Source organism: Cervus elaphus, chromosome 33 (assembly GCF_910594005.1).
Source record: "Cervus elaphus chromosome 33, mCerEla1.1, whole genome shotgun sequence".
NCBI classification, from domain to species: domain Eukaryota; kingdom Metazoa; phylum Chordata; class Mammalia; order Artiodactyla; family Cervidae; genus Cervus; species Cervus elaphus.
In genome coordinates, this window is record NC_057847.1 from 75,119,254 (window position 1) to 75,145,218 (window position 25,965).

At 40.1% G+C, this 25,965-nt stretch overlaps 1 pseudogene; it reads left to right on the top strand.

Annotated features, from left to right (window-relative positions):
• Window positions 1-25,965, top strand: part of LOC122688530 — a 55,176-nt pseudogene that overhangs the window by 11,495 nt on the left and 17,716 nt on the right.

The following is a 25,965-nucleotide window of genomic DNA, read 5'->3' on the forward strand; positions in this document are numbered from 1 at the left end:
GGTAGAATAGCCATTTTGACAATATTGATTCTTCCAATCCATGAACACGGTATGTTTCTCCATCTGTTTGTGTCCTCTTTGATTTCTTTCATCAGTGTTTTATAGTTTTCTATGTATAGGTCTTTTGTTTCTTTAGGTAGATATACTCCTAAGTATTTTATTCTTTTTGTTGCAATGGTGAATGGTATTGTTTCCTTAATTTCTCTTTCTGTTTTTTCATTGTTAGTATATAGGAATGCAAGGGATTTCTGTGTGTTAATTTTATATCCTGCAACTTTACTATATTCATTGATTAGTTCTAGTAATTTTCTGGTAGAGTCTTTAGGGTTTTCTATATAGAGGATCATGTCATCTGCAAACAGTGAGAGTTTCACTTCTTCTTTTCCTATCTGGATTCCTTTTACTTCTTTTTCTGCTCTGATTGCTGTGGCCAAAACTTCCAACACTATGTTGAACAGTAGTGGTGAGAGTGGGCACCCTTGTCTTGTTCCTGATTTCAGGGGAAATGCTTTCAATTTTTCACCATTGAGGGTGATGCTTGCTGTGGGTTTGTCATATATAGCTTTTATTATGTTGAGGTATGTTCCTTCTATTCCTGCTTTTTGGAGAGTTTTAATCATAAATGAGTGTTGAATTTTGTCAAAGGCTTTCTCTGCATCTATTGAGATAATCATATGGTTTTTATCTTTCAATTTGTTAATGTGGTGTATTACATTGATTGATTTGCGGATATTGAAGAATCCTTGCATTCCTGGGATAAAGCCCACTTGGTCGTGGTGTATGATTTTTTTAATATGTTGTTGGATTCTGTTTGCTAGAATTTTGTTAAGGATTTTTGCATCTATGTTCATCAGTGATATTGGCCTGTAGTTTTCTTTTTTTGTGGCATCTTTGTCAGGTTTTGGAATTAGGGTGATGGTGGCCTCATAGAATGAGTTTGGAAGTATACCTTCTTCTGCAATTTTCTGGAAGAGTTTGAGTAAGGTAGGTGTTAGCTCTTCTCTAAATTTTTGGTAGAATTCAGCTGTGAAGCCATCTGGTCCTGGGCTTTTGTTTGCTGGAAGATTTTTGATTACAGTTTCGATTTCCTTGCCTGTGATGGGTCTGTTAAGATCTCCTATTTCTTCCTGGTTCAGTTTTGGAAAGTTATACTTTTCTAAGAATTTGTCCATTTCATCCAAGTTGTCCATTTTATTGGCATAGAGCTGCTGGTAGTAGTCTCTTATGATCCTTTGTATTTCAGTGTTGTCTGTTGTGATCTCTCCATTTTCATTTCTAATTTTGTTAATTTGGTTCTTCTCTCTTTGTTTCTTAATGAGTCTTGCTAATGGTTTGTCAATTTTGTTTATTTTTTCAAAAAACCAGCTTTTAGCTTTGTTGATTTTTGCTATGGTCTCTTTAGTTTCTATTGCATTTATTTCTGCCTTAATTTTTAAGATTTCTTTCCTTCTGCTAACCCTGGGGTTCTTCATTTCTTCCTTCTCTAATTGCTTTAGGTGTAGAGTTAGGTTATTTATTTGGCTTTTTTCTTGTTTCTTGATGTAAGCCTGTAATGCTATGAACCTTCCCCTTAGCACTGCTTTTACAGTGTCCCATAGGTTTTGGGTTGTTGTGTTTTCATTTTCATTCATTTCTATACATATTTTGATTTCTTTTTTGATTTCTTCTATGATTTGTTGGTTATTCAGAAGCGTGTTATGTCTAGAGAAGATCCTTTAGCATTTGTTGAAGAGCTGGTTTGGTGGTGGTGAATTCTCTCAGCTTTTGCTTATCTGTAAAGCTTTTGAGTTCTCCTTCATATCTGAATGAGATCCTTGCTGGATACAGTAATCTAGGTTGTAGGTTATTCTCTTTCATTACTTTCAGTACGTCCTGCCATTCCCTTCTGGCCTGGAGGGTTTCTATTGATAGGTCAGCTGTTATCCTTATGGGAATCCCTTTGTGTGTTATTTGTTGTTTTTCCCTTGCTGCTTTTAATATTTGTTCTTTGTGTTTGATCTTTGTTAGTTTGATTAATATGTGTCTTGGGGTGTTTCGCCTTGGGTTTATCCTGTTTGGGACTCTCTGGGTTTCTTGGACTTGAGTGGCTATTTCCTTCCCCATTTTAGGGAAGTTTTCAGCTATTATCTCCTCGAGTATTTTCTCATGGCCTTTCTTTTTGTCTTCTTCTTCTGGAACTCCTATGATTCGAATGTTGGGGCGTTTCACAGTGTCCCAGAGGTCCCTGAGGTTGTCCTCATTTCTTTTGATCCTTTTTTCTTTTTTCCTCTCTGCTTCATTTATTTCCACCATTTTATCTTCTACCTCACTTATCCTATCTTCTGCCTCCGTTATTCTACTCTTGGTTCCCTCCAAAGTGTTTTTGATCTCATTCATTGCATTGTTCATTTTTAATTGACTTTTTTATTTCTTCTAGGTCTTTATTAAACAATTCTTGTATCTTTTCAATCTTTGTCTCCAGGCTATTTATCTGTAACTCCATTTTGTTTTCAAGATTTTGGATCATTTTTATTATCATTATTCTAAATTCTTTTTCAGGTAGATTCCCTATCTCCTCCTCTTTTGTTTGACTTGGTGGGCATTTTTCATGTTCCTTTACCTGTTGGGTATTTCTTTGCCTTTTCATCTTGTTTAGATTGCTGTGTCTGGAGTGGACTTTCTGTATTCTGGAGGTCTGTGGTTCCTTTTTATTGTGGAGGATTTACCCAGTGGGTGGGGTTAGACGATTGGCTTGTCAAGGTTTCCCGGTTAGGGAAGCTTGCGTCAGTGTACTGGTGCGTGGAACTTGATTTCTTCTTTTTGGAGAGCAATGGAGTGCCCAGTAATGAGTTTTGAGATGGGTCTATGTGTTGGGTGTCACCTTGGGCAGCCTGTATGTTGACATTCGGGGCTATGTTCCTGTGTTGCTGGAGAATTTGCGTGGTATGTCTTGCTCTAAAACTTACTGGCTCTTGGGTGGTGGTTGGTTTCAGTGTAGGTATGGAGGCTTTAGGACGGTCACTTATTGCTTAAAGTTCCATGTAGTCAGGAGTTTTCTGGTGTTCTCAGGTTTTGGGCTTAAGTTTCCTGCCTCTGGATTTCAGTTTTATTCTTCCTGTAGTCTCAGGACTTCTCCAACTATACAGCACTGATAATAAAACTTCTAGGTTAATGGCGAAAAGATTCTCCCCTGTTAGGGACACCCAGAGAGGTTCACAGAGTTACATGAACAGGAGAAAAGGGAGGAGGGAGATAGAGATGAGCAGGAGGAGAAAAAGGGGGACTCAAGAGGAGAGAGACAGATCTACACAGCTGTCTGTTCCCAGAGTGTTCTCCGTATCTCAGACACCTACAAGGATTCACAGAATTGGATTGGGAAGAGAAGGGGAAAGGAGGAAATAGAGGTGTTCTGAGGTAGAAAACAGAGAGTCAAGATTGGGAGAGAATAATCTTCGGTTTAAAGATAGGGCTTCTCTTTTTTTTTTTTTTTTGGTAAGGTTATAGTGTAGTGAAAACGAAAATGAAGAGTAGTAGAGGAGTACTAGAGGACTTTAAAAGAAATAAGAGAAAAAGAAAAATAGAAAATAAAAGAGAAAACGGAAAGAAAAAAAAGAAGAAAAAAGAAAAAAAAGAAAAAGAAAAAAAAGAAAAAAAAAACAAAAAAAAAAAAGAAAGAAAAAAAAAAATTTTTTTTTTCCCCTAATTAAAAAAATCGTAAAAATCTATGTAAATGAAAGTTAAGGAGTAATGGGGGAGTAATAGGGAATTTTAAAGGAAAATAAAAGAGAAAAAATAAAAGAGAAAAAATATAAAAAGAAAAAAAAATTTTTTTTTTTTTTTCCTTACTTAGAAAAAAAAAAGTAAAAATATATCTAGGAGTTTCTCTGGAGCTGCTGCGGTCAGTGTGGGTTCAGCTCAGTTTCAGATAGCTCCTCCTTCCAGCTTACACTTCTCGATAACTACAGGGCCCTTCCGGTGAAGTCGGTGTTTTCTACAGGGATTTTAATCTGTTGCACCAGTCCCTTCTGAAGCGGTTCCCTTTGTTTATTTGGCTTCTGTTTGCCGGTCTCTTCAGAGCCTCATTTCCGCCCTGACACAGGCGGGCGGAGGTGGACTCTTATTCAGTTAGCTAGTTCCGTTGCGCTGCGGGGCGGGGCTGACGCTGCGGGGAGGGGCTGGCCCTGCGGGGGCGGGCTGGCGCCGCCGGAAGGGGCTGACGCTGCTTTCTCCGTCTGCGCTGCTCAGGCTCCCGGCTGTTCTATATGGAGCGCGCCCCGCGCTGCGCTAGGTTCCAGCCCTCGGGTGTTCCACAAAAGCGCGGAAGGAAAAGCTGCGCCTGCTCTCTGTGCCTTCCCCGTCAGAGCGGTCCAGGCAGCGAGGGGCTTGATGGGCGCACTATCCCCAGGTGTGGCGCACTCACTCCCTTCCGCGGACCCAGTCTCAGTTTCCGCTGACGCCAGTCGGGAGCGCGCGCCTTCCGCCCTCCGCGTCCCCAGCCCCAGTCCCCGCCCGCGCCGGTCGGGTGCCTGCGCCCTGTGTCTCACCGCGACCCTCCCCTCCCCCCTGCCTCCTGCCTCCGGCGGGGCTGGGCCGGTCCGCAGCCTGCGAGCTCTTCTTGGGACTTCCTCCGTCCCTTTGTTCTGCGAACGGCCGGCAGTGTGTTTCCGCCGGTTAATTTTCTCTCATTTGGTCTCCCACAGTTCAAGTTGGCACCTCACAGAGGCTCCCTCCGATTGTCCTCAGGGCACTCAGGCCCGGACCCTAGCCCAAGCAAGGCCGCCTAAGACTCCCTTCCCAGGACGGGTCTCCGTCCTTAGCTCTTTTGTCTCACTTTTTATCTTTTATATTTTGTCCTACCTCCTTTCGAAGACAATGGTCTGCTTTTCTGGGCGCCTGATGACCTCAGCTAGCGATCAGAAGTTGTTTTGTGAGGTTTGCTCTGCATTCAGTTATTCTTTTGATGAATTTGTAGGAGAGAAAGTAGTCTCCTCGTCCTACTCCTCCGCCATCTTGGCTCCTCCCCCTCCCATCTTGGCTCCTCCCCCTCATCAGTGGCCAATTTAAAGAAAAATTGGTTTGAAGAAACCGCTAGAGAATTATACTCATATTTTTCAAATTCTTCCAAAAAATAAAGAGAAAAGGACATTTTCTAACAGATTCTATGAAGCAAGGAATACCTTGACACCAAAATCAAAGCAAGACATTATAAGAAAAGAAAATTAGCGCCCCATATTACTAATGAACATAGATGGAATAATCCTCAACTCAACAAAAGAGTGAATCTAGCAATGTACAAAAAGGACAATATTGAAAATTACATGTCTCATAGAGAATTGATATCCAATACACACAAGCAATTCATACAATTCAATAGCAAAAACAACAACAAAAAACACTCAATTTATAATGACATTGTAAATACCCTTTCCTGACCATTTATCAGTAAAATATGGCTCTGCACCCTCATTTCCCACGTGTTCTCCTGGCTTTTGATTCTCTTTCTCTGCTTCTCCTTTCTCTTCTCTGACACATCAGGTTGGGACGGTCAAGAGCTCAGACCGTAGACCCGCGTGCTCTCCACACCCCCCACTTTCACTCTGGCTGAAACTGCTGTCCCCACACCAGACCACCCCTCACCTTCGTGGCTGTACGCCCAGCAGCATCCCGAACATCTTTACTTGTGTTATCCCTAAACCCAGCTTCACCTGCTGTTTGCTATCTCAGTTCATTGTTGAGGTGTTCTGGCCAAATCCCTGAAGAAATTCTTGCACAATTATTCTCTCAAACCTGACATCAAATCCATTAACAAATCATGTTGGAGTTTGCTTCCAAATATGTCCAGACTATGACTGCTTCTCATCACTGGTACTGCTACTGCTGACGGTCACGCCAGCATCCTATCTCACCTGACATCCTGGTCAAATCTCCTGACCCACCTTCGTGCTATTGTCTTTGTCCTCATTCATTCAATGCACAGTTTACACCAACGTTTCCAAACTTACACCAAAGTAGCCAAAGTTTCCTCATTAAAATGTAAATTACTTAATTCTCTGACAAAAATTCTATAATACCTCCCGATCTTAAACAACATTCAAAGTTTTTATAATGACCTACAAGGCTGTATGGTCTCCCCTGGTGGCTCAGCCAGTAAAGAATCAGCCTGAAATGCAGGAAATGTGGGTTCACTCCCTGGGTCAGGGAAGGATCCCCTGGAGAAGGGCACGGTGACCCAATTCAGTATTCTCACCTGGAGAAACCCATGGACTGCGGACCCTAGCAGGCTATAGTCCATAAGGTCACAAAATACACATGCACGCCCAAGGCCATATGTAAACTGGCCCTATTATTTCCCTGACCTCGCCTTTTAATATGCCTTTGTTCACTTTACTCCAGGCCCCCGCTTTGCATTGGTTTCCTTCTCTTCCTTGTCGCAAACTCCCACACATTGTCTAGTATTTCCTGGAATCACTTTCCAAATAAACTAATTACACTACCATCCAGTGAAAGCCTAAACCAAGATTTATGGCACTAGAAGTATTTCTAAGAAGAAAAATCTTAGGAATGCCTTCTAACTTTGGATCATCTACTGTCCGAATGGCAGTGATGACTTTATTGTTGGTGGAAGATCAAGGTTGATAACACCTGACATGTTATGACATTAAAAAGTTTAAGACTTCTGTCTATGGTTGATTGAGTGGGGCTAGAGGCAGAAGTGGATGCAGAGGTCTATGCGGTAACCCTAGCACTTTGAGGTATAGGAAGGAAATGATAGTTAAAAGAAGGTGGCTTGGTTGACTATAGTGAAATGTCGCTGAAACTCTGGCAGAAGAAAATTATTGGTTCAAGTTAATCAACTCTCAATTTAATGTCTCCATGAAAGTTCAAATTTAAAGGTTTTCATGTTCTGAAACTGGATGAGACAGTTGCAGACTTACAAAGATAGCTGAATGCACAGTCTTTAGAAGCCTCTCTTGCTAAAGTCAGGATGCAGATAGGAAGAAATGGGGTCTTGAGGCTTGGGATGGGTGTGTCTGGTGGTTGGGCTTGAGAACCAGAAGCATCTAGGTTCCTCTGAATCACTTAGAAGGTAGTGATTCTTTCTTCTCCTTGCTAAAGATTAGCAGAGGTCTAGTCTCAGTATGCCTTCCTGCTCCTGATAGAGGAAGAAAGACATTATTTACAGAAGTACTGAAGGAACTGTCTAATGAGGATGAGCAGAACTAGGATAACAGTTCAGGAATTATTCTGGAGTTTGCTGGACGCTGGTGATGGAGAAATGATACGGATTGAGAATGGAAATTTGATTGACGTGGGGGTGCATTTCTGTAACCCGAGGTTTAATGTCCTGACAAGGATAGCCGAGCAAGCCTCAGTACACTGCTGGAACAGATCTTTAAAGGGAACGATGGCATACTGAAAATGAAGTGGGAGTGACAGAACTGCAGTAGAAGAATATTGATAAATGGATAAAATGCCTCAAATAACTGTGTTAAAGTTCATCTATTACAGAACAGCAGAGACTCTGGCCCTAAACTGTTAGCAATCAGGTGAACCTAAACAGTGTCAAGCACCAAAAAGATATTGATTCACAGGGACCAGGTCACTGCTAGAAATTCAAAGATCAGCTATTGGTGAAACTGATTTACTGAAAGAACCAGGAGATCAAGAGCAGAGGAAGAGACTGCGGACATTACTACTACAAAGGAAAAGCAGGGATGTGGCTGGGTTTCCATATCTGAGTTAGTTCTTAGATCCAGAGGCATTTTTGAAGACCACAGCAAACCTCTCCAATAGAAATTCTACAAGATTTACTCAAAGAAAATACAGTTATATGCTAGTATCATTGATCACTGGGGAAAGGGTATACCCATACCCACACCCAGGATGGCAGAGCAGAAGCATGTGTGAGACGGCAGGTGAGGGGTGTCCTCAATGGCTAAGTAGTGCAAGAGGTGCTGTCCCTGGCATGCCCACATTTAAGCTTTTAGCTTAATGCCTGCAAAACACAGAAGGCATATGTCTCAGCTTGTTGAGAGGAGCATGGAGGCAGCAACATTGGAATTTCAGAGATACAAAGTTCTTTGGGCCAATGGGTATTAAGTTTGTAGATTTTTGAAACTTGCATTAATGTCCATGAAAGATCACCTCTCAAGGCACAAATCAACAAGATGAATAATATATTTTGTCCAGAGGAGGTGAATCATCTTCCAGCCTGCTCACCTTGTGGATAGAAGAAAGCCCAGTGATTCATAACGGACTATGAAGAAAGCTGTACTAGTCAGAAGAGAGAGGATGCGTGGGTCCAGGTGTATGAGTTCCCATTAACCACAGGAAATACGGCTGCTACTGAGGCTGAGTAATCAACCTTTTAGCAGCAGAGATGAATGCTGAGCCCTCAGGATGCTTCTGCCTCTTCAAAAGACCAGCAAGCTACTTGGTGGTAAATAAATTACATCCTTCTCCTTTGAATACCTAGTGCCATGACCATTGCCTGGTCAGCTTGGGATCTTCATACTGTGGAACTTGTGGGCAAAGGAAGGAGTTACTACATTGTAAAAGCTGTGATCCTTACCTTGTGATCTCTCTTACCATGGAGAGAGAATTTAGAGACAGGGTTTAGATCAAACACTCAGGAATAAAGGTCTGAGTTACTCCACTGAGTTACTCCACTGAGTTACTCCACCAGAAACCTTGCCAGGAGAAATAGTAGTCCAGGATGTTAGGAATATAGAATGAGAGGTGGAGGATGGACAGAAAGAAAATCTTTTTGCCCAACTTTTGTATTCCCTGGTTCAATCCACTGTTGGTTGAACCAGTGATTAGTGAAACATGGGAAAGCAGAACCAGCAACTATTAAGGACTGGCTGTAAAGGACTTGAGCATCCCTGGATTTTGGTACCCACAGTGAGTTCTGGAATCAGACAGTGACCTGTGGATGCCAAGGAGAGTTGTACAGATTTGGAAGCATATGCTATAGCTAGTCCCACTGAAACTCATAGAACGTTTTTTGTTAAGCATTTGTGATTGACTACTCTTCAGAAACAAGTGACCTGACAGAATGAACTTGCAAGTGGTGAAGTATAGGTGATACTTCAGTGCCTTGCTCTTGTCCCCTGAGCATGTAACTCTCCAAGCTGAAGGCTGCCTAAGTAGAAACATCTGAGCCTGCTCCTTGGGGCATTTTGTCCGGCTGTGGGGACATTCTGGGTCTTTGCACAGGGCAGGTATGCCAGAGCACTAACTATGCCAGTCACAGTCCTGGATCATTGAAGAGCAGGGAGTTTATGTATAACCACCAGAGCTTCAAGTCAGCCTCATGGACTCAGCTCCAGTGCCCGCAGTAGTGACCGACTTGATCACAAACCAAACTCCCCCTGGCTGGCTTCTATTCTGTGTCTCAAGACTGCACTTCTTTACTGGTATTTCCTGAGATTATTTCCCAAATAAACTGCTGCAATTAAAATCCCTTTTTAAAAATTTAATGGCTTATTTATTTTAATTTCAGGTAAATTACTTACAATATTCTGATAGCTTTTGCCATACATCTATGTGAGTCAGCCATAGATAAACATGAGTCCCCTCCATCCGGAATCCCCTCCCACCACCCTCCCCACCCTGTCTCTCCAGGTTTCACAGATCACCTGCGTCATACCTCAAACTTGCACTGCTTATCTGTTTTACATATGGTAATGTATATGTTTCAATGCTATACACTCAAATCATCTGACTTTCTCCCTTTTCAGAATCTGTTCCTGGAGAAATTCACACTAAGACAATGATCTGTTGGGAAGCTGAGTTTAGGCTTGCATTTTGAGGGAACTATTGCACTTAAGAGATAAATAATTTCAGAAGGTTATAGTTGATGAGATTCTAGAACTCATTAAATTTGCAATTCTAAATGCAATATATGCATTTTCTATTGCATATTCTATATGCAGTATAATCAATCTGCCTTTCACAATATATAGGTAAAACAAGCTAGAGTCCACATAAGTTAGTCACTAATCCTAAAATTTTCTTCTAATTTTTAGTTAGTTGCATTAACGTGTCCATGTAACTCTCATTTTTAATTCACTGAGGCCTCTAAGGCAACTATCAAATATCTAAAGAAGCCACCATTACTCCCAACAGGACAGAAAAGAGATAACTAAAGTTCCCATAATTGTGATGAATTGTGTATTATAAGAAATTATTCAGAGATTGTTGGAACATGACATTCTGTTCATTAATGTTTATAAATACATTCATTACAGCAGTCTATGGTGTATCTACCAGTAAGGGTGATAACGGCAGACACAGTCCATGGTGTATCTACCAGTAAGGGTGATAACGGCAGAAATAAAGTCTTACCTCCACTGACTTATGTCTCCTGATCTCAGAGGTTTTACCGTCATCGCTTTTCCAATAACTACCTTTTTATTTGTTTGCTCATAAGGCTCTCATTTCCCCCAACAGTAATACATAGGCTTTACAAAGAATATTTAAGAACAGAAATATAAGCATAAAGTGCATACTTTTTTTCCTCTAAACTTTGGCTTCCTTTTTTCTTGAAGCAACTATTGTTCCCAGTTCCTTGAATATCTTTCTTGGTATTTTTCTGCAGGTGTGCACGCACATACAAAGGCTTTGACACACCTGCAAAACCACATAATCACGGCAGGCACATGTGAATGTACATGTTTATATGTTTGCATAAATGAGATTGCATTACCCACAGATTCAAGAACCTGCACTACTGATGTAATGGGTCCTCGAGATGATTTGTATCAGGGTGTCAAGACACACCCATTTTTTATTTATCATTTTCATTGTATTGCATCATATGGGTATACTCCAATTTTTAACTATGTCTATATTTACAGATTTTAAATTTCTTCTGATTTATATCCTATGACAAACCATAACACTGTAATCAACTTTCTTAGATGCTTATCTTGCAATATTTGAAAGCACAGATTTTTAGAAGTGGAATTTTGGAGTTTAAGGGCTAAGACACTTTAAATTATAAAGATAATGAGAAGTTGCTCTCCTTAAATTTGTTGTAACATTTTATAAATACCACTTATATTACTTTTTGAATTTTCTTAATACTATTATAAATATATCACTTGTTTTATTATATTAAGCAAAAATGGTATCACTTGTAATGTTGATGATCTATTTAAAATACTTATTGGTTGTTTGTGCTTCTTCTACCATGAATTGTTTATTCAGATATTTTGCTCTTTTTCTATTGCATTGTTATATATTTAAATTTGTGACTTATAAGAGCATTCATGTATTACAAATTCTAATTTTAATTTAAATATTACACATATTTTCCTAGCCTTTCTTTTAAACACTTTGTTAATATTTTCTTCTCTGATAGACTGTCCCATTTTTATATATTCAAATCACTCACAATAAAAATCAAATCACACATATTTGGAGCATTTACTTATTAACTAAATTCAAGTTTTGTTTGTCAAGTTTCTTTGATTATAATTACATGAATTTTGGGAGGCAAACAACATTTCAAATTATACTTGCTTTCTTAAGCTATTCTCAAACTGTCATTCAGCCAGTTCACAGATGTTTACCATATTTCTGTCATTGACGATATAGCTATGAACAACAAATTGACAGCTTATTCTTTTCTGTGGGTGATATTTTAACACTTAAAGGTCATGGTATATTGAAAATAATCTCAAAATTCAAAAGTAGTGAAAGTGAAATCGCTCAGTTGTGTCTGACTCTTTGCGTCCCTGTTGACTGTAGCCCACCAGGCTCTTCTGTCCATGGGATTCTCTAACCAAGAATACTGGAGTGGGTTGCCATTTCCTTCTCCAGGGGACCTTCCCGATCCAGGGATTGAACTGGGGTCTCCCACATTGTAGGCAGACGTGTTACTCTCTGAGCCACCAGGGAAGTCGTTTCTCCAAAAGTAGTCATTTCTCTTATATCTCTGGTTCCTATCACTCACTCTTCTAACATTTTCAATTATTTGGATGCACATTCATACAGCCGTCTCTTCTAATTTCCTTTTCCTTTCCCCCATCATGAAACAAACATTCTGTCCATACTTCTTGACCTGCATGTGCAGGTCTCCCCTTTCTCTGTCCTCTCCTGCATTTTTAGACATGATGTTGGTTCATGAGTCAGGCAACCTTTATTTCCCCTCATTTCCCTGTTCTCTATGTTTATTGCTGTCAAATAGAAGATCCTAACACACAGCTTTGATCATATCATATCTCAGATCAAGTTCTTCAAACTCTTTTCTTCAAACTTCCAAGAATACAAACTTGGCCTGGCATTCAAGGGGGGCTGGCACTGAAAAATCAGTGAGAAATGTGATTTGCTTCTGAAAATTAATAGAATCCTTAATTTTAGAAGTAGAGAATGCATTCATTAGAGAGGAGTGTGGCATCAGCAGATAATGGACAAAAGCAAAGTAGGTGAAACAAGAAAGATTAACAGGATGAACACGAGTTGTGTGTATGTTTTGTTTTTTATTCCTTTGAGCATATTTTGTCACTTTCATATTCACAGTATGGATAGTATATCCTCAGGATTTAATGAATGTTCAAGGCAGAGAAACAGATATTGATATAGATTATTGTTTGGGAGTTGCCTTCCTATTTGAGTACGGGTCAAGAGGGCTTCCCAGGTGGTGTGGTGGTAAAGAATCTGCCTGCCAATGTAGGAGACACAAGAAATGTGGGTTTGATCCCTGAATGGGGAAGATACCATAGAGGAGGAAATGGCAGCCCACTCCAGTATTATTTCCTGGAGAGTTCCATGGACAGAGAAGCCTGGAGCCCTACAGTCCGTAGGCTTGCAAAGACTTGGACACAACTGAGCGATTGAGCAAGCACACATGCTATTGATCATGAAGGCTCAGAGAACCATTTATGGAACAATGATTTGGTAGTGGTTTGTCGATGCTTACCAGGTACTAGGTATGGCCTAATGCTTTACATTCCTTATATTATTTAATCCCTAAACATCCATGTGATATAATTTTATCATTTCTATTCATTTTAAAGATAAAGTAACTGAGGCTTAAAGGGTCTAATTAATCCCCTGGAGAAGGAAATGGCTACCCACTGCAGTATTCTCGCCTGGAGAATTCCATGGACAGAGGAGCCTGGAACATTCCAGTCTGTGGGTCACAAAGAGGTGAACACGACTGAGTGACTAACACTTTCACTTTTTCAATATATCAGATGCCAAAGCTAAATGCATGATAGAAACAGAATTTGAACCTACAGAAACATACACTAATTTTATTACATAGAACAGGACCTAAAGTATGTTAGAGTTACAAAATAAGTAAAGAAAATGATCATACGAAGTAGAAAACCTAAATACATAAGAACCATATAAGTTTTAAAAATGCTAAAAAAATTAAAAACCAATTCCTTATTATACTATGGTGATTTCTTTCAGATTTTTAGTGTTGACACATTTTAATGCTACAAAAGTGTTTCTTGAAAAGAATAAATCTTGGAAAGTTTCATATTTAATTTTTCAATGTCAATTATTTTTCTGAAAAAAAGAATGAACATACATAAGTATAGATGTAATAATCTTACATAAATTGCCATATGTATAATCAAATAATGTGTAAAACTTATAATTTACTTTGCCAAAACAGACTTTTGGGTTAATTTAGCATTAAGAAATCTGTTTCTATAATTGTTTCATTACGTAGAAAGAAAAAATATATGTCATAATTTAGAGAATAAGTAGGCACTTTAAAAAGTATAGCAACTATGTCTGGTAAAACCTGAAAACTGGTATTGTGAGGATATGTTTTTTGCATAATAAAGATTATTTTCTTGAACCAACAGTTCATCTCATAATTGAAAGCAAAACCCCAAAGAAGTTCCCATCACATTTAGGATATGTCAAGAATGTGATTATTTCAAAAATATTTAGCATTATTCTGAAAGCTGGAATTAACAGAGAAAAGACTAAGAAAACTAGTTTTATTTTTGTTTGATATATTTATTATGTTAGTATATGGAGTGGGAGAGAGTTCATTTAAAAGACATATGTATACCTGTGACATTGAAGTTTGACAAAACCAAAATTCTGTAAAGCAATTATTCTTCAGTTAAAAAATAAATAAATCATTTTTTTAAAAAGACAAACTGTATGGGAAACTGATTTTATATATGATTCTTCAATTTATTTTGAAAAAAAAAATCAGTGATCAAGTAAAAGAGTCACATGGAGGAAAGATGGAGAAAATCTTTCTAGTTTCGTGAAAATGGCACCTTGCTATGGTTGTTCTCAGAGAAGGCAATGGCAGCCCACTCCAGCACTCTTGCCTGGAGAATCCCAGGGACGGTGAGCCTGGTGGGCTGCGGTCCATGGGGTCGCTAAGAGTCGGACACGACTGAGCAACTTCACTTTCACTTTTCACTTTCATGCATTGGAGAAGGAAATGGCAGCCCACTCCAGTGTTCTTGCCTGGAGGGTCCCGGGGACGGGGGAGCCTGGTGGGCTGCCGTCTGTGGGGTCGCACAGAGTCGGACACGACTGAGCTGACTCAGCATGGTTGTTCGATCAGTTGACCCTTTCAGTAAAATCTGGGAAGTCCCACCCCAAGGTGTACACTCGTTACCATCTGTATGTCTTGGAATGTGGCCAGTGTCTTGTGTGCATATTTTTCTAGATTCTGCCTCTTATAATGGCCTCTGGATAAAAGCGGGACCCAGGTTCTGACATGACAACATCGTCAAGCTGTTACCCAACTGAAGTAAACCACGCGGCAGTAACTTGAAACATGTTGTACCTGGCTCATATCAGACTCACACAAAACCTGAACTTGCTTCTCATTCCTCCATTGCCGTGAAGATGAGGTAGAAAGCAGGAAGGAGACATGTGGGAATCCTGGGGTTTAACTCTTATTTTGATATTCCAGGGTTTGGGGACCATAGAGGAATCAGCTTGAGTTTCAGGCATCTCTGTGCATCTCAGCCTTTTCTACAGCAGTCGCGTATTCTAAATCTTCGATCTTTCCACATTTCCAATTCCATACATCAAAAATTCTAACATAATGTACTTTAAATACTGAAGTGCAAATCATAGGAGAAGTGATTCTGAAAGTAACAAATGTAGATATGCAAGCATTTATGGTGAAGTATTAAGCTGGGAAAAATGGTAACTTTAGTAGAGTTTAGACTCTTTAAATTCAGGTATCGAAAACTATGCCTTGTTTTGAATGAATGTTTTGTTTTCCACAAAGGTAACACAAAAAGAAACAGCCCTGAATTGATATCACCCACATCTATCTACAAACTGAACCTCCAAATCTCAAATCAACTAAGATACTATTAGAAACAAGCGCAGCAATATAGACAGTTGAAAAATTAGAAACAAAATCAAAATGATTTCCTGTGAATTATTTTCTGGAGATTAGTATACACCTAGGTATAAAAATTTGTATGCAGACTACATAGTCTGGGTAAATTAGCTTGTGGAATAACCATTACCTGCTGAGAACAATTATGAAAGTTGGATAAAATACCAAAAATATCTATTTGAAGTCATGGAAGAACTATCAAGAGTGCCAGAACTTGAGGAGCCAAGCTTTTATGAAGAAATAATGGAAGATACTTTTAAATTGAAATAAGCACAGTCTTTTACACTGTTTGAGAAGAGGCTCAAGGCAAGATATAGAGAACCCAAGGAGAAACTGAAGGCTAAAATGACCAGATTGGTGGACTTTTGATAGTCTCACAGTGCTAGATAAATGAAAAATGGACATCTGGGCCAACCAAGAAAGGAGAAACTAGTCTACATCTCAGGAGTAAGGAAGAAAAAGAAATTGCTCAGTCCATTTGAAGACTGATAAATTTTATTTACTAGCTCAAGCCCTAATTAGGTTAATACAATGTACACTTTATTCAAACTATCTGCCAGAAGCTAAGGAGGTTTTGGTACCCGTACAATTTTTCAGTCCAAAAGTCCAGTTTCACTAAACAATTAACCAAACAATCAAAAACAATCAAATAGCACTACCAAAGGGAAAACAGACGACAGACACAGTCACAAGCGATCTAAACAGTGGCATTATCATGTGTAACTTTAAAATAACTGCAATTGATATGAGAAAATACAGGGGAAAATGGACATCTTAAACAGAGAATTGTAATCTATACAAAGAGAACAAGTGGGAATCCAAGGATTAAATAAATCAGGGAAATTACCTGGTGGTCCAGTGGTTAGGACTTCATGCTTTCAGTGCTGAGAGGTAGGTTCAATCCCTGGTCGAGAAACTAAGATCCCACAAGCTGTGTGGTATAACAAAATAAATAAATAAATGAAACATCTTAGTACTTTAGACTGTCCTAGATGTGTACAATAGCAAATCGGACACAATGGAATAGAGGATTAATGAGCAAAATATAAAGTCACCGGATATTATCAAGATTGAAATACTGAGAGAAAATGGAAAATTCCTCTGTGAGAGGGTGGGAAAAAAACATGCAAAGGATGTAATTGAATTCTCAAAAAGAGAGGCGCTAGAAAGAAAAACGAGGGCAGAAACATTTGAAGAGGTAACAGCTAAGAATTTTCAAAAACTGATAAAAGATACAAAGATATTTGCTATCAAGCAAAGCAGGATAAACAAACAGAGAAAGAGTGCATACTTAGGCATATTGTAAAAAAGAGAGTGTTTCCCTAGCGGCTCAGTGGTAAAGAATCTGCCTGCCAAGCAGGAGACACAGGTTTGATCCCTGCATCAGGAAGATCCCCTAGGAAGGAAATGGCAACCCACCTCAATATTCTTGCCAGGGAAATCCCATGAGCAGAGGAGCCTGGGGGGCTATAGTCTATGGGGTCCCAAAGACAGACACAGCTTAGCAACTAAACAACAAGAAGAGTAAAGCTGAAGAAAGCCATTGAGAAAGTGAACATCTTAAAAGTGTCTGGATTAAAAAAAAAAAGAAGAAAACTGCCTTGTAAATATCAACAGTGAAATGACAACTAACTTCTCAGAAGAAAAGATGGAAGCTTTAAGATGATGGAATGGCATTTAAAATGTTTGGTTTCTCCATGTTTTGAAGGTTTTCTTAAAAAAAATGGTAGTCTCCCCAAGAGCTAGTTGTATAATAATTCGAGAATAATTATCTTTGAGAAATGAGTGATTTATATTGATAGAGGTCATCAGGCTAATCCCTAAAATTTTATAGACTTCTTAGAAAATAAGCTGAAGAACAGACACTGTTTAAATTGAGGCAATGATTGCTAGAAAGGAGAGAAATGTCTGAAGTACCAGACTGGATCTAAAGAAAACATTTAATGTGAAATAACCCCATGTAGAATCAGTCCAGTTCAGTTCAGTCACTCAGTCGTGTCTGAGTCTATGCAACCCCAAGAATCGGAGCACGCCAGGCCTCCCTGTCCATCACCAGCTCCCGGAGTTTACTCAAACTCATGTCCATCGAGTCGGTGATGCCATCCAGCCATCTCATCCTCTGTTGTCCTCTTCTCCTCCTGCCCCCAATCCCTCCCAACATCAGGGTCTTTTCCAATGAGTCAGCTCTTCACATCAGGTGGCCAAAGTATTGGAGTTGCAGCTTCAGTATCAGTCCTTCCAATGAACACCCAGGACTGATTTCCTTTAGGATGGACTGGTTGGATCCCCTTGCAGTTCAAGGGACTCTCAAGAGCCTTCTCCAACACCACAGATCAAAAGCATCAATTCTTCAGCGTTCAGCTTTCTTTATAGTCCAACTCTCACATCCATATATGACCACTGGAAAAACCATAGCCTTGACTAGATGGACCTTTGTTGACAAAGTTATGTCTCTGCTTTTTAATATGCTATCTAGGTTGGTCATAACTTTCCTTCCAAGGAGCAAGCGTCTTTTAAATTCATGGCTGCAATCACCATCCTCAGTGATTTTGGAGCCCCCCAAAAATAAAGTCAGCCACTGTTTCCACTGTTTCCTCATCTATTTGCCATGAAGTGATGGGACTGGATGCCATGATCTTAGTTTTCTGAATGTTGAGCTTTAAGCCAACTTTTTCACTCTCCTCTTTCACTTTCATCAAGAGGCTTTTTAGTTCTTCTTCACTTTATGCCATAAGGGTGGTGTCATCTGCATATATGAGGTTATTGATATTTCTCCCGGCAATCTTGATTCCAGCTTGGGCTTCTTCCAGCCCAGCGTTTCTCATGATGTACTCTGCATATAAGTTAAATAAGCAGGGTGACAATATACAGCCTTGACGTACTCCCTTTCCTATTTGGAACCAGTCTGTTGTTCCATGTCCAGTTCTAACTATTGCTTCCTGATCTGCATACAGTTTTCTCAAGAGACACGTCAGGTGGTCTGGTATTCCCATCTCTTTCAGAACTTTCCAGTTTATTGTGATCCACACGGTCAACGGCTTTGGCATAGTCAATAAAGCAAAAATGGATGTTTTGGAACTCTCTTGCTTTTTCGATGATCCAGAGGATGTTGGCAATTTGATCTCTGGTTCTTCTGCATTTTCTAAAACCAGCTTGAACATCTGGAAGTTCACAGTTCACATATTGCTGAAGCCTGGCTTGGAGAATTTTGAGCATTACTTTACTAGCTAAATACATATTAACATATCTTTTAAAAAGTGGTATGTAGCTACTTAAAAATGTTGTATTGGTTTCTACCGTACAACGAAGGGCATCCACTGTATGCATGAGTATATCCCTTCCCTGTTAGGTCTCCCATCCACCGCCCACCCTTGATTCCACTCATCTAGGTCATCATGCAGCACCAAGCTGATCTCCCTGTGCCCAACAGCAGGTTCCCACCCACTATCTACTGGACACACAGCAGTGTGCATATCTCAATCCTGGTCTTCCAACTCATCCCCCCGCACCTTCCCGCCCCTTGTCCATGTGTTCATTCTGCACTCTGTCTTTGTCTCTATTCCTGCCGTGTAAGGAGGTTCCTCTGGGTTGTTTTTCTAGGTTCTACATATACACATTAGTATATATTTGCTTTTCTCTTCCTGACTGTTTTCACTCTGTATGGCAGACTCAGTGTCCATACACGTCTCTACAAATGACCCAGCTTCATTCCTCGTACGGCTTCATTGTATATATGTGTCACATCTTCTTTATCCATTCATCTGTTGGTGGACATTTAGCTTGCTTCCATGTCCTGTCTACTGTAAACAGTGTTGCAATGAACATTGGGGTGCATGCGTCTTTTTGAATTATGGTTTTCTCAGGGTGTATGTCCAGTAATGGGATTACTTCTACTTATGATAGTTCTATTTTAGATAGTTTTATAGCTTAAAAGAACCACAGTGCTGTTCTCCATAGTGGCTACACCAATTTACATTCCCACCCACAGTGCAGAGTGTTCCCTTTTCCACACCGTTTCAGCATTTTAAAGGTGCACTGTTTACATGCTCTGGCTATTTTATATATTCATTTCTTTTTTTCTCAGCCTTTATTATTTATAACTAAAAGGTCTTAGTTTTCATCACGTGCAGTGTCTGAACAATGAGCCCTATTAGACTTTTTACGGTGTACTTCTTTTTCTCACTTGTGCTCTGCAAAACGTGAATTTCCTGTTCTTTGGTCAATGGTAATAACTCTCCTCCTCATTCTCTCTTCCATCACATGCCTGTGTCTTTGTTCTCTTTGTGAGCTGAGCTCTAAGTGGGTCGATGAACCCTGTGGGATGCGGTGAGCAGGAGGCACTTTAACCTCTCGCGCTGGGCGAGTCCCTTGTGTGTCCAATTCTGAACCAAGAATAGATCTCCCCTCCTCTGGCTACTTCCTGGGTCAGACATCAAACACTGCCCTGGCAGTGATTCTTAAGATCATTGCTATCTAACCACTCTCTACTGTGCCAGACTTCAAGGTGGGAAGGAGCGGTGAAGAAAGGAAGGAAGTGAAAATGTGGGATGGGTGGTGAGGTCATAATGACAAGTGAAGAGCAGGGGATTATAATCCTATCTCAGGGAGCACAGTCCATTATGGATTTTATTGACTGTCTATGAGTCTATGACAGCCATCCCCAACCTTTTTGGCACCAGGGACTGATTTCATGGAAGACAAGTTTTCCATGGACCAGAGGGGAGGGATGGCACATTCTATTCCATTCCATTACAAATGTAATATACATTCAAGCACATTACAGTTATTGTCTACTTTATTTCTATCATTATTACTTTGTGATAAATCATGAAATAAGTATACAGTTCACCAAAATGCAGAATCAGTAGGAGCCCTGGGTTTGTTTTTCTTCACATAGATGGTCCCTCCTGGGGGTGATGGAAGGCAGTGATGAACAAAGCATGCTGCTTATTTCCTGTCTACTCTGTAATCTCATTCTGGTTCTCACTGTAGAAAACCCTGCTTCACGAAGATCGGATGTTGGAAACAGAAGTAGGCTTTTCAGTGCTGTTTGTGGCAATCTCAGGGTATTCTGCTTTGACTTTAATAAGGCCACTTTCTTTTGTGACCACAAGCAGTTGATCCTCTTCTACCAGGGCCAGAGTGGATTCACTTGGCTTATCCACAGATGTGTTGCAGATCCAGTCCTTCCCAGCTCTGGGGTATTCTGTGCTTGGAAAATAATGTTCAAACTCTTTGAAAGCTGAGATAGGTGATGCATGCAGCCGCTGGGAGAAAGAAGGCCTTGGCTCGGTCTCTGAAAATCTCTGCTAATGTTCGAAGCATCTCAAAAATCCGCATGTTCTCTCATCACCCCCATAATTCCAGCTCAGCTAGGAATGCGGCCACTTCATCTGTGAACTTGAACACAGTTGTCAGTTGTCCTTCCCCACTGAAGTGACAGCTTGAGTTCACTGAGCAAGTTGAACATGTCACGTAAACAAGCAAGTTTTGCAACCCGTTCTGTTTCCCTGAAATGAGCTTCCAATGGTGACTGTTTTTCTAAAAGAAATCTCAGAAGCAGCTCTTGTAAAGCAAAATCTCTGGCCAGTGATCTACCTTTAGAAATCTATCTTACTTCTGTGTATAAGAGAAGATAAGTGCTCTGCGTCCATTTCCTTACAGAGCTGTGTGAATAGACAAGTTAACGACATATACTTCAATGTGGTTGATGATTTTAATCATATCTGTCAAAATGTTAAGATCAGGTGACATTTTTCGGCTAGCCAGCATTTCTCTATGGATGACATAGTATGTAGACTCACGTTCAGAACTGACCTTTTTGACCTGAGTAGTGAAACCAGAAAGCTCTCTAGTCATAGCAGCCACTCTGGCCCTGCAAACACCAGCACAAAATGACTAATTCAATTTTCCTGATATGTAATCATTCAAGGACTTGAATAGTTCTGAAGCCTTGGTGTTGGCAACAGAAGTACACATAACATATCTTCATGCACATCCTCCTGAAAATATATATGCCATAAAGACAAGCTTGGTTGCCTTGTTGTCAACATTGGTAGACTTGTCAAACTGGATTGAGTACCACAGTGACTCCGTAATCCTATCTAACAATTGTGCTTCAGTATCCTCTGTTATTTCATCAATCTGTATAGATATGGTGCTAGTCAAATGAAGAACATGTGCTACCTTTTGAATTTCAGCCTCTCCTGAAAGTTCATGACAAATGTCCTCAGCAGCAGACAGCATCAACTCTTCAAAAACAGTAGAGGGCTTCTTAGCTTTAGCCATGAGGTTCAACACTAAGAATGATGTCCTCAGTGCAGACAGATTTGATGAAGGTGTGGCCTTCATTAATTGCTCCTGTTCTTCAAGTTCATGCTTTTTCTCTTGAAACACTCCAAAGGCTTGTCTTTTACTTCAGAGGGCTTGGTCTTCATGAGGCAAAGCAGTTTTCAAGGTTTCATGGGTTCATTGGATAGCCAGTCATCACATATATATGAAGAGGGCTTACAGAATGAGAATTACGTGTTGCAATGAACACTTAAGTAGGACTCTTGGTATTTTCTTTGAAATGCAGCTGTCTTTGTGTCGGCAGTCTTAGGGTATTCTGGTGTTTCATCATTGGCTCTTTCCCCTCTTTTGAAAGAACTCCAGCAACTTTTTTTTTTTTTTTTTTAACTCATTTTAGATGGGGTTAGCTTGTGGCCTTACCAAAACTGTGACGGACACAAGTGCACAGTGACAGAAAGAGGCACAGATGGAAGTGGTAAATAAAATGATGGGCAGGTCACACGTGGGATAAAATAAGTGTCAGATTCTGACTCAAAACCTGCCACCAGATGCATCTTAATTGTCGTGTGCCACTCACTGATAAGGTTTTGATATGAGCCTGCAAACAAGTAATTTATTGTGATCTCTGTGCAATCAAACCTCTCTGATGATGATAATCTGTATTTGTAGCTGCTCCCCAGTGAAGCATCACCACATCAGCCCCAGTGAAGCATCACCACATCAGCTCCATCAGATCATCATGTGTGAGATTCTCATGAGGAGCATGCAGCCTAGATCTCTCACATGCACAGGTAACAGTAGGGCCCACACTTCTGTGAGAACCTAATGCCATCGCTGCACTTACAGGAGGCAGAGCTTAGGTGGTAAAGCAAGTGATGGGGAGTGATTGTAAATGCAAATGAAGCTTCACTTAATTGTCTGCACGCAGCTTATATCTTCCTGTGCAGCCCGGTTCCTAACAGGGTATGAACTGATAATTGTCAGTGACTCAGAGATTGGAGGTCACTGGTCTATAGGATACTGTTCTTTTTAATATATTTTAATTTTCATGTATAGTATAGTGTAAGTTTGGTTAATTTCTACTGTACAGTAAAGTGATTCAGTTATATGAATCTATATGTGTGTGCATGTGTGATATATCAGCTCAGTTCAGTTCAGTTGCTCAGTCATTTCTGACTCTGTGACCCCGGGTCTCAGCATGCCAGGCTTCACTGTCCATCATTAATACGTGCAGCATGCTCAAACTCATGTCCATTGAGTCGGTGATGCCATCCAACCATCTCATCCTCTGTCATCCCCTTCTCCTCTTGCCCTCAATCTTTCCCAGCATCAGCGTCTTTTCAAATGAGTCAGCTCTTCACATCAGGTGGCCAAAGTATTGGAGTTTCAGCTTCAGCATCAGTCCTTCCAATGAACACCCAGGACTGATCTCCTTTAGGATGGACTGGTTGGATCTCCTTGCAGTCCAAGGGACTCTCAAGAGTCTTCTCCAACACCACAGCTCAAAAGAATAAATTCTTTGGTGCTCAGCTTTCTTTATGGTCCAGCTCTCAGATCCATACATGACTACTGGAAAAATCACAGCTTTGACAAGATGGATATTTGTCAGCAAAATAATGTCTCTGCTTTTTAATATGTTGTCTAGGTTGGTCATAACTTTTCTTCCAAGGGGCAAGCATCTTTTAATTTCATGGCTGCAATCACCATCTGCAGTGATTTTGGAGCCCAAGAAAATAAAGTCTGTTTCCACTGTTTTCCCAACTATTTCCCATGAAGTGATGGGACTGGATGCCATGATCTTAGTTTTCTGAATGTTGAGTTTTAAGCCAACTTTTTCACTCTCCTCTTTCACTTTCATCAAGAGGCTCTTCAGTTCCTCTTCTCTTTCTGCCATAAGGGTGGTGTCATCTGCATATCTGAGTATCATATTGATTTTTCTCCTGACAATCTTGATTCTAGCTTGTGCATCATCTACCCCATCATTTTGCATGATGTACTCTGGATATAAGTTAAATAAACAAGGTGACTATATACAGCCTTGACACACTCCTTTCCCAATTTAGAACCAGTCTGTTGTTCCATGTCCAGTTCTAACTGTTGTTTCTTTACCTGCATACAGCTTTCTCAGCAGGCAGGTCAGGTGGTCTGATATCTCCTCTTTAAGAATTTTCCACAGTTTTTTGTGATTCACACAGTTAAGGCTTTGGCATAGTCAATGAAGCAGAAGTAGATGTTTTCTGGAACTCTCTTTCTTTTTCTGTGATCCAACAGATGTTGGCAGTTTGATCTCTTGTTCCTCTGCCTTTTCAAAATACAACTTTCTACACAAGGACATCACCAGATGGTCAATACTGAAATCAGATTGATTATATCTCTTCAGCCAAAGGTGGTGAAGCTCTCTACAGTCAGCAAAAACAAGACCAGGAGTTGACTGTGGCTCAGATCATGAACTCCTTATTGCAAGATGCAGACTTAAATTGCAGAAAATAGGGAAAACTACCTAGATTATTCAGGTATGACCTAAATTAAATCCCTTATGATTATACAGTGGAAGTGACAGATTCAAGGGATTAGGTCTGATAGAATTTCTGAAGAACTGTGAATGAAGGTTTGTGATATTGTACAGAGACAGGGATCAAGACCATCCCCAAGAAAAAGAAATGCAAAAAGGCAAAATAGCTGTCTGAGGAGGTCTTACAAATAGCTGAGAAAAGAAGAGAAGTGAAAGGCCAAGGAGAAAAGGAAAGATATTACCATTTGAATGCAGCGTTCCAAAGAATATCAAGGAGAGATAAGAAAGCCTTCCTCAGTGATCAATGCAAAGAAATAGAGGTAAACAATAGAATGGGAAAGACTAGAGATCTCTTCAAGAAAATTAGAGGTACCAAGGGAACATTTCATGCCCCGATGGGCTCAATAAAGGACAGAAATGGTAGGAACCTGACAGAAGCAGAAGGCATTAAGAAGAGGTGGCAAGAATACACAGAAGAACTACACGAAAAAGATCTTTATGACCCAGATAATCACGATGGTGTGATCACTCAGTGAGAGTCAGATATCCTAGAATGTGAAGTCAAGTGGGCCTTAGAAAGCATCACTACAAATAAAGCTAGTGGAGATGATGAAATTCCAACTGAGCTATATTAAATCCTGAAAGATGATACTGTGAAAGTGCTGCACTCAATATGCCAGCAAATTTGGAAAACTCAGCAGTGGCCACAGGACTGGAAAAGGTCAGTTTTCATTCCAATCCCAAAGAAAGGCAATGCCAAAGAATGTTCAAACTACCAAACAATTGCACTCATCTCACACACTAGTAAGTTAATGCTCAAAATTCTCCAAGTGAGGCTTCAACAATGTGTATATTTATATATATACTCACACACACACGCATATCTATCTATCCATCTGCAGATTCTTTTTCAGATTCTTTTCCATCATAGGTGTTTGAAGATATTGAGTGTACTTCCCTGCTCCCCACAGTAGGACCTTGCTGTTTGCTTCACACATAGCAGTGTGTATGTGTTTCTTAGAAGAAAAGTATTGACGCTTATTTGCTTTACGGTGTGTGTTACTTTCTACTGTGTGTGTGCTCAGTTGCTCAGTCAGGTTTGACTCTTTGTGGCCCCGTAGATGGTAGCCCACCAGGCTCCTCAGTTCATGGATTTTTTTTTTTTTTTTTCAGGCAAGAATAGTGGAGACAGTTGCTGTTTCCTCCTCCAGGGGATCTTCCTGACCCAAGGACTGAACTCACCTCCCTGTGTCTCCCACGTTGGAAGGTATATTTTCTATCATCGAGCCATTGAGTTTCTACTGTACGGAAATGTGTATCATCTATATGGTGCAAACAGCCTCTCTTTTTTGGATTTCCTCCCCATTTAGTCACACAGAGCACTGAGTAGGGCTCCCTGAGCTGCACAATACGTTCTCCTTCGTTAGTTATCTATTTTATACGAGCTATCAGCGGTGTATACGTGTCAATCCCAATCGCGATCTCCCCCAACAAATTTTGGTTACCAAAGGGGAAGGGGGAGAAGGGATAAATTAGTAGTGTGCATATTTTAATCCCAACCTCCTAATTCATCCCTTCCCCCCTTCACCTTTGTTAACTATTAGTTTATTTTCTATGTTTGTTTCTGTTTTGTAAATAAGAATCTGTTTCTAGTTTGTAGATAAATTCATTTCCTTCTTCTTTTTTTTTTTTTTTTCCAGATTCTACCTGTAACTGATGTACTTGTCATTCTGTCTGGCTCACTTCACTTAGTATGGTCATCTCTAGGTCCTCCTCTAATATATGTGAGATATTTGTAAAGTAGGAATTTACATTTGATTTCTCATTGTCT